At 33.0% G+C, this 8,157-nt stretch overlaps 1 protein-coding gene and 2 non-coding genes across 9 annotated transcripts in view; all 3 read right to left on the minus strand.

Annotated features, from left to right (window-relative positions):
- The window catches only part of CCNB1IP1 (cyclin B1 interacting protein 1), a 24,467-nt gene that overhangs the window by 13,006 nt on the left and 3,304 nt on the right, over positions 1 to 8,157 (minus strand). The window contains exons 1-4 of one of the 7 annotated variants that reach the window (XR_002778177.1): positions 7,417 to 8,085; positions 3,504 to 3,574; positions 2,349 to 2,471; positions 831 to 1,573 (exon numbers count right to left, since the gene is read on the minus strand). The gene's annotated coding sequence lies outside the window, so the exon portion shown is untranslated. Of the gene's footprint in view, positions 1 to 830; positions 1,574 to 2,348; positions 2,472 to 3,503; positions 3,575 to 5,888; positions 6,051 to 7,416; positions 8,086 to 8,157 lie in introns of those variants that run through there. The other 6 variants (XR_002778175.1, XR_002778178.1, XR_002778174.1 and 3 more) reach the window with 6 other exon arrangements.
- LOC111733800 lies at positions 1,888 to 2,030 on the minus strand. The gene has a single exon (XR_002778182.1). It is a non-coding gene; the product is annotated as a small nucleolar RNA SNORA79 (small nucleolar RNA).
- On the minus strand, positions 3,240 to 3,316 carry LOC111733801. The gene has a single exon (XR_002778183.1). It is a non-coding gene; the product is annotated as a small nucleolar RNA SNORD126 (small nucleolar RNA).

An 8,157-nucleotide genomic window follows, 5' to 3' on the forward strand; every position in this document is an offset into this window, starting at 1 on the left:
CTGTCCAAAGTATAACTTAAATTTTAATGCCACCAGCAAAGATGAGCCCATTGTTCCAGACCCAGCAACATGTGAAAATGTCAGGGTTTTTTGTTGTTTTATTTTTGCCCATCTGATGATAGTGAAATGGTATCTCAATGTTGTTTTTAATGTGGAATTCTTTGATTCCTAGTGAGATTAAGCATCTTTTCTCGTGAATGACTATTCAAGGTTCATCTGTGAACTGACCATTCATATCCTTTGATCATTTCCTTGATTTATATGGAATCCTTTGCTAGTTAGTTACATGACATACAAACATGTTTGAATTTTACTGTACATAAATTTATCAGTCTTTCCTTTTTGTGCTTATGTCTACTCCAATGGCATATTCTCTGCTTTTCTATATGTTTAAATCTCTCCTTTTCATTTATGATCTTTAATCCATTCTTCCTAATATGTGGAGTCTGGATAAACTGACAGCACAATTTGTGCTTACACATCACTTATACCCTTTCATTAGAGGTTACTTTCACCTTTCAAAAATATTTTTACCAGAAAGTTTGATTTTGATCTTATATAGATATCCTAAGTATCTTATCAGCTATATTATGAGTATTTATGCACCACATTTCTCTAAGAGTTTCAGAGAATTTTCCCTCCCATTATCTTTAAATCTTAGACTGTTAGCATCATATACTCTAAAACTAAGTTTATACTTTAGTAGAATAATCTTAAAGAATAGGTTTCATATTCTAACAGAAGTTATTATAATTGCATACCATTTGTGTGATTCTGATATAAGCATGAGTATTAAATTTCATTCCAAACACAGTTAAGTATACCAAACGTCCAATATTTAGATATTTATTTTACACCCTTTGCATGTTAAATGTACCCTCACGGATATAAGTACAATCTATAGGGCAAAAAATTCCCTGTAGTATAATTTAGCCAAAACAACTGAGAATATTTCAACATTAAATATAAAGCAAAAATGTCTTTTTAACCATAGTCGAGTGGTATGTGCAATTTAAACCAATGATAAATGTCCAATAAGGCCATAAAATGTTCATAATAAAAGATTTCCTAATAAATATCAGTAAGCTTTTATTCATCTGTTCCTCACATACATAAGTTGTTTTTACAGCCATTCTTTATTGCCTCTTAAAGGATCAAATATCATAAACAGATAAAGAATTTTAAGTAGACTCATTAGTACCCAGATAGTTTAATGTACCTATAGATACATTTTACATCATAGTCACAATTTAAGTCCCAGTTATTCCATGCAAATGTTTTGTTGAAATCTCATTAAAATGGTTGCCATTTTCCAGGAACTTATAAAATAAAATCAGTAGAGATTTTAAATCACTTCAAATATTTTCTGAGTATCTAATCTGGGCCAAGCATTAAGGATAAGGAAGTTGCCCTGCTTCATGGAGTTTACAATCTAGCAAAGAATCTAAGAATGGTAAAACATTTTATTCTTTCTTCTGCTGCCTCTTACATTTTTGCAAGTTGATGCTATAAACCATTTCTGGTGAAAAAAGTCAGCGTCCATCTTTAATCTGAAGAACCATCTAACTTCATACTGCAAAGAAAAAGATATTTTTAATATTGCCCTGAATATGTGAGCAATTACTCAGTAGCAAATTGAGTAAACCATTTAAAATTTAAATGTAAATGACATCAGAGTAGTATAATGTTTCAGTAACTCCCAGAATCAATTCACTAGAATTCTTTCTTTCAAAGCCCTATATCAATGCTATCCAAATACTATTGCGAAGGGTTCTATATCCTATATTCTATAAACTATATCCTATTTTAAATTTAGTTTAGTTTCAGTATTTAATTTTTTTAAACCACAGGTACATTTTTTAAATCTAGAATTACAACCTGCTTTGTAATTGTTTGACTCGGCAAAAATAAGAAGGCAGTAATGGACAGCCAACCCATCCCCATGGTACTGTGAGACAAGTCAGCTTAGATATATGATGGTCTAAAAGCCCACTACCTAAGGCTCCAAGTAGTGAGAGGAACAGCCATCAAATTTTATCTCCAATCATTTTAATAAACATTTTAATAAATGTTCTAAAAAATATTTATTAAAAATTAATACATCAAGTGACTCTTATAGGAATCACTACATCTAAATTTTTAGAGTCAGTCAAGAACTAAAAGAACCATTAAATATCAACTGGTCCAGCTAGATAGACAAAATGAGAAACTAGATAATAAATAACATCTTTAATTGCCTTTTAAAGAAATAAAATTTGTAGCGCCACAGCTGCTAGCCATGTCACAAAGCTGAATTTTCAAAGATTTACATGTATGTCAAAGCTTCTCAATTTCATCATAAGACTTACCGTAAAAGAAAAATGTTATCATCATCTATGGTATATCCAGGACTTACAGCACCCAAGAGTTCCAAGGCTGGGAAAGAAGTTTCTAGAAACAAACTCAGATTTCAGTCTCCTGAAATTTCATTTCTGCCAAAAAATAGCCAAAAGCTAAAAAGGTACTTCAAGTGTTGATGTTACTTTGAATTATTTGTATTTCCTATATCTCATCCTCACATGTACCCGATCCTCTGCTATAACATGCAGGCACAGATAAAGAATACAAGCCTGTCCCATCTAGGTTACTTAAAAATAATTTTAAATTATATAACCCATAAATACAATAAAGTCAGAATATACAAGTTAACCCATAGAACCCAATTCTAGAGACAATAATCTCAAATACTGGAGTATATCCCTTCAGATGATTTAAGTAAATAAGTACATAAAAATGTTTAAGCAGAAAAAAGATTATGTGTATTGCTCTGTAACTTGTTTTTAACTTAATGTATCATGAATACCTTGTCATTTCAAGAAAGGTAAACATAATTTTTAAACAACACTGTATGGTGTTGCATTATATGATCTTGACAAAATTGATTTAACCAACTCTGAGATTCTCTTAATCTTATATAGAGACTAATAAAAGAGTGATTAGTTAAAAACTACCAAGTTAAATGGTTGATAGAATTATATCAAATATCAGTGCTTTTTCTGAACTGTTTCAATTTTTAGATTAAAGATTCTCCACCCTAGTTCTGGCTATCTCAAAGAGACCTTTTGATCAAAAGATGAAAGCACAACAAAATGTTTTAGTATCAAATGCATAAAGATTTAAGAATTTCTTGGGATCACAGGCTAGAACCCAGTAAATATTTCAAGAAGCAGAATTTAATTCCAGGTGTTTGCCCTAGCTTTAGTCTGCTCAGAGCATGTATTTAATCAGGATGATCAGCTGAAACACGGACTTAACATGCATTTCATCATGGCAAACTGTAAATGACTGGTGAAGGGCAAACCACCACCAGCTCCTCATCCCTAAACCAGGAAAACTCTCTTAAGGTTAGAACCAAAGCTTTTCAACTACTAAATCTCAGCCACTATGAACACTGAGCCCCAAAACTTGCTAGGTGATTAAAAATCCAAATGAAGTAAAAATGAAGATTTTTCTTTCACACTTACCTCTGGTATCATATGAATTCAGCTTCTATCTAGGAATGAAGTTGAATTATAGAATCTACCTAGTGTCATCTCTGGAAAATAAAAAAAATATATAGAAAGGTTATGATTACAAGACTTGAATGCATACCAGCCTACTCCACACCATATCACACCCATATAGCCTCGAGGAAAATTAACCTCAAGGAAAACTCCTCATTTTCTATTTGAATCTCCATTCAGTAATATAAATTGACCCATCTATTTGTAGAATGTCATCAAATACCTAAATTCAGTATCAGATTAGGGCAGGACTTCTATACAACCTCAGCTCTCTGTATAAATTTAAAAGTTTGGGTAAAACTATGCAGTAACTAATCAATCTCTGAACAATTATAAGTCAACAGCCTCACAATAAGAGAACAGGTATATAAAAGGAAGTAGCCAAACCATGTGCTGGCATCAACCAGAGCTTGGCAGCCATGGGAACAAATGCAGGGAGATGAGGAATAAATAGCATGGGTTACTGCCAGTTTCAACTCTGTGGGTTTGTGTGACTGCAGAACACATGTAAACAGTCATTAAATTCAGAAAATCCTAAAAAAAAAAAAAAAGGAAAAAGCTAAGGTTCAGATAAATGAGAAGATAATCCAAAGTATTTTTTTTCAATGCATGTTTCAATTTCATTTGAGCTAATACTGATTCTATTTAACTAATACTCTTAGTAAACTTTTTGCACAATAAGGAAAACCTTCCCTTGACAGCAAAATTGCATTCACATTGCTTGGAGTCCAAGTCAGCCACAAGATGGCAATGTAAGAAACTCATTTCCTCTTCCAGAGCTTGACTGTATTTTCAGGTGAAACAGACTGGACACAGAATTAATCACTGCAGGGAACCTTCACACTATTCTCTATTCTTCCCCTAATTACTAACTAGAAAATTTTTTCTCTTACATTTAATGATCATTTAAAACTTATTAATGAAAAATATTTCAATTATATTTCTATCATGTTGCTTTTCATGCCGCAATGTGGAGATTTAAAAATTCATAACCTCAAATACAATCTAGCTGGAAAAACAAGACTCATGAAAATTAATGTCCATGCTAAGTACCAAATAAGTGGTAGAGAGGGCAAGTAATGTTAAGAACAGAATCATTGGTTAAGGAAGGCTTGATGAAGATAAAAGCAGGTCTTGAATGGGCTTTAAAGTTGCACTTAAAATACAGTATTGTATATTTGAAAGTTGCTAAGAGTAGATCTTGAAAGGTCTCATCACATAAAAAGAAAAAAAATGAAAATCGTAACTAGGTGTAGTGATGGATCTTACCCGGACTTATTGTGGTGATCATCTTCTGATATATACAAATATCGAATCATTATGTTTTACACCCAAAACTAAGATTGTCATATGTCTGAATTTTTAAAAATTGCATTGTCCAATAAAAATTTATTGGATAATAAAAATTGTCCTGTAAATAAAAAGTTATATTTAAAATTCCTCAGGCACACCAGTCGCTTTTTGTTGCTTCATATCCACATTTGGCTAATGGGTACCACACTGGACATTACAAATATAGAACATTTCCATCACTGAAAGTTCTGTTGGACAGCAGTGCCTTGGAGGATAGGTATGACTAAAATAAACTGACAGAACTATAGAAAATTGTTTTACCAAACTTTACAACAAACCAATATTTACAAAGAAATCTGAGGCTCAGAGAAGTTAAATAAATTTCCTAAGGTCAACTAGCTGTTAAGAGCTAGGATTTTAAATCCAGTTCTGTCAAAACTGCCTATTTTCATTTCAATATACCACTATCTACATAAGAAGCAAAGCTACAGAAGATGGTTTGCTTCAGAATGTAATGAGAACATACTGGCTCAGTAGGTTGGAAAGAAACAGGTGTTTTAAGTACCTCAGAGATATAATCAAAGTGTTGTTTTACTCTTTTCTGTCCTATACTTGAAAGTTTTAATTATGAAAAATGTTTTCAGATCAGCAGCATTTGAGATTAAATAAGGGACCATCAACAAGAAACAAGACACGAAGTCAGAGGTTCCTATAGTTTTAATAATGTCTACCTCAAAACTCCATGATCCAAGTATTCTTCTTACAGGAGAATAATTATACTGGTGCTCACAGCCAAAAAGTTCATTTTATATATGTAAACAGATGCTTCATGAAAGCCTGAGACAAACTAAAACTTGGTAATACTAAATCAACTGATGCTTCTGTTTTATTGAGTTTTTCTCAGACCCTACTGTGTGTCTAGCAATTTGGGATACAACAGTAACTCAAAGAACCTCCTACCTTTTTTCGATAAAAAAAAGACATGTACTTGTGACACAGAGAACACTTTAAGGCATCATATCTTGGTCAAAGTTCAAGTACTTGCCTTTATGGTCTCATCAACCTATAACCATTCCTAATGAGAATGTCCAAATCCAAGCTCACTTGTCTTTTAGGGGGTCCGCAGATGTTATAGAGGTTTTCACAGTGCCACTTGAGCCGGTACACAGGGTGCTGAGACCCAGGTCTGCCTTCCTCAGTAGATTCCATCTTCAACTTGAAGCAAAGGAAAATACAAAACTTTGTAAATGAAGTATATGCTAAATCGGTTGCTTGGCATAGTTCTCTTTTAGAGATAGTTCTGTAGGGCGCTGCTATCGGAACAGACTCCCAAGTTTTGTTCCCTATTCACTGTCAGCTGTTTTAGCCCAAAATACTGATTGTTTTAACCTCTTAGTACAGGAGGAAACCACTCAGAGTACATGTGAAATAAAAGTGGTGAGATAAAAAACATGACTAACCATGCAGTTTGTCCCAAGAGACCACCCTTTCACCCAGTCCCAGTCCCATTGCTGGTAGAGTGAATAAAAATGGAATGTAAATATAGAACTTGAGGGCTTCAGATCAAAAGAGCAGGAAGGAATGACTTATAATCAGTGCAAGAGGAAGTAAAACCTTCTACCTTGATATTTTATCTATTTCATAATAATTAGCCTATAGTACAATATATAAACCACTTTTCACATATTACCTCATTTTGCAAGTACTATGTCATCTCCATTTTATAGATTTGCAAGCATGATTTAGAGATTATAAATGGCAGGCAATTTAGCTTAGTGTTTAAGGTAATGGATTTTAAATTTGCACAGAACTACATTTGAATCATGACACCATTACATATTTGCTGTGACCTTGGGCAAGTTATGCAGCCTCTCTAAGCCTCAGATTCCCAATGAGGACAAATACCACCTACCTCTTAGAACTACTGTGAAGATTAAATGAGGTAAAATAAACATAAAATACTTTAATATTTAATATGATGTTTCTATTAAGTATCTAAGCTCAATCACCTACTAAGTAGAAATGCAAATATTCAACCTAAATATTTCACTTTTCATAACAATCTTGAAGCCAAGAAAATCACTCATATAAGAGCCCTTCCAATTCCAAGAGTTTACTTTCCCCTTCTTCTCATTTCTATACTTAACAGCAAAGACTCCAACACATTCTATATAGTTACTCAACAACAAAAGCATACTTCCATTGGAAAGAAACTAATTTTTCCCCAGTTGGCAAAGCCTTCTAACCGTAAAACTAGATGTTTCACAAAACATGATCTTAGCCTTTTAAGACTTTTTAAATAGCTTTGGAGGAATTCCCAAAGGCTTCCTTTTTTAATTTGCATGTTTACATCCCCCCCAAATTTTCAGTTTTTCCTAACTTAATGCTAAAGTATGAGTTTACTCATATGTCAACACCATAATTTCAGGAAAATATCCAGCACACATTATGCTAAGTAAACACTGCAAGCATGCCCCTTCTGCCCTTGTGAATATAAAGACCATGTGGTTTCTCTGGTTGATGTTGTCATTCCTTCTCAACATTACATCCTTTAAACTGAAGTGGGCAAAGATGTACTCACATAAAAGCCAGCATGGTGTTGCTTTTAATAGAAAATCTTTAATCACTCAATCAAGGTATTTATGGTGATGGTTGGTTTCTAGTCATCACTATGTGCACAAAATAAATACAACAGGAAGCGCTGCATATTGAGTCCTAATAAACAAGAATTTATTAAAACCCAGCTGAAGTGTCACATGTAAAGGAAATAAGACTGTAAACTACCTAAATGTCTGACAATAAAGGCTGAATAAATTATGGTATATTCATGCATTAGATTACTTTGTAACCATTATAAAAAATGTGGGTGATCTTTATTTTCTCATTTGGAAATCTTAGGTGGGGAAAAGTAAGATACACAGTAGAGTATTTATATAGAAAAGGGACAACGTAAGTACATATATTTGCTAATATCTGCATGAAATATCTCAGGAAAAGAGACACCAGAAACGGTTAACACTTATTGGGCAGGGAAATCAGCTAGTTTGGGGGACTTCGTTTTACTTTGTATACTTACGTATACTTTCATCACTTTTGGATTTTGAATCATGTGAATGTTATTACCTATTAAAAAAACATTAACAATAAAGCTTGAGAATTATAAGGACTATAGGAGGGCTACAACTGGCTATTACTACATTCCATATAATAGTTTGTCTTTCTTATACCTTCTGCCTGTAAAAGATAACCAATACATACATTTTATTCACACTAATGTATATCAAGTGAGAATTTGGGAATCTGGTGAAATTACACTCAAGGT

The sequence above is a fragment of the Pteropus vampyrus genome, unplaced genomic scaffold (genome assembly GCF_000151845.1).
Source record: "Pteropus vampyrus isolate Shadow unplaced genomic scaffold, Pvam_2.0 Scaffold642, whole genome shotgun sequence".
Lineage (NCBI taxonomy): Eukaryota > Metazoa > Chordata > Mammalia > Chiroptera > Pteropodidae > Pteropus > Pteropus vampyrus.